Raw genomic sequence first — 1,392 nt, forward strand, 5'->3', positions numbered from 1 at the left:
AGAAACTATAGCAGTGAAAGGTGAATACGCATTCCAGGAATTAACAAAAGCTACCACAAAATACTCCCTTTCAGAAACCCTTAGAAAGAATGAAAGCTGCTTTTATCTGGATTTGTGGCTGTAAACCGCGGACCAAAATTGCTGGGAAATCTGCGAAGGCAGGCTAGAAGAAATCCCTTTAAACTCTGCCCTTTAAACTCAACCCCCCTCCCCCCCACCAAACACACATACCAGATGGTGTCCTTTGGTTAATATTAGGATCCTGAATGGGTAAGGAATTTATTCAAAGTCTGGATTGATCAACTTCTACATTCACTCCTCCCAAATCCTCTAGGCAGGGTACAAAGCTTGCCACCAATGCTGTTGCACCATAAAGAGTTAAAGGTGCATCCCTGCTCAGAGTTATTGCCTGATGCAGTGACTTCAAACAGGTAACCAACTTACAGTTATGTCCTGGACCCACACTGCAGAGAGAGTAGCTAATAAATCAAGAAAAACATAAATTCACAGTAAAAAAATCAGTAATTTTAATGTTGTCACAGGAAGAGGCAAGCACAGCATTTATCTACTTTGCCATCCTGGATCTCCTAGCAGATATTTTTGAGTCTTCTAAACCATAAACTCCACGAGGGCAGAGACTTTTTGGGTGTTCTTCTAGCATCTTGGAAGTTTTTGGACATGTTGGAAGCGTTCTTCCAATCTGGCTATCCGTGTTTGTTCTTTCATATCTAAGAAGGATGTAAGAAGACGCTGACTGAAGTCTGGTATGGGGCAGGGGTTTGAAGACTAGAATTTTAATGCTCAGTGTCTGAGAGTCAAACCAGCTGTTTTATTTTGTCCAGTTTTATTGAGATATAAGTCACATATAACATTGTGTTGGTTTACGTGTACAACATAATGATTCTGTACATGTATATATTGTAAAATGATTACCCCAATCAGTAAGTTTAGTTAACATTGTCACCTCACGTACTTATATATTTTTTTTCCTGTGATGAGAATTTTTAAGATCTAGTGTCGTGCAGCACGACCTGCGGGGTCTCTGCTCCTGATCCCCGCGCCAGAACGCAGGATATGGTGAGTCCAAAAAGGAACACCCACGGAGCCATAAGTAGGGGAGTCATATCACTATATTCTCGCTGGCGCATCTGCCTCTCTGCAATCCGCTCTTGCTAGCTCAGCCACCATCTTCTTGCTAGCCCCCATTTTCTTCTAGCGAAGCCATGGCAGTTATATGAGTGGCCAATGGCTCACGGGTTACAGCTGACGGCCAACTAGTCACAGCTGATGGCCATCCAATCACAGTTGATGGCCATTTACTACCTGAGCCAGCACCTTTCTATGTGAGGCCGAGAGCCTGGAAACTGCTTTCTGGGGCTCTGTCCCCACATC

This window comes from Rhinolophus hipposideros (genome assembly GCF_964194185.1).
Source record: "Rhinolophus hipposideros genome assembly, chromosome: 2".
In the NCBI taxonomy this organism is placed as follows: Eukaryota; Metazoa; Chordata; class Mammalia; order Chiroptera; family Rhinolophidae; genus Rhinolophus; species Rhinolophus hipposideros.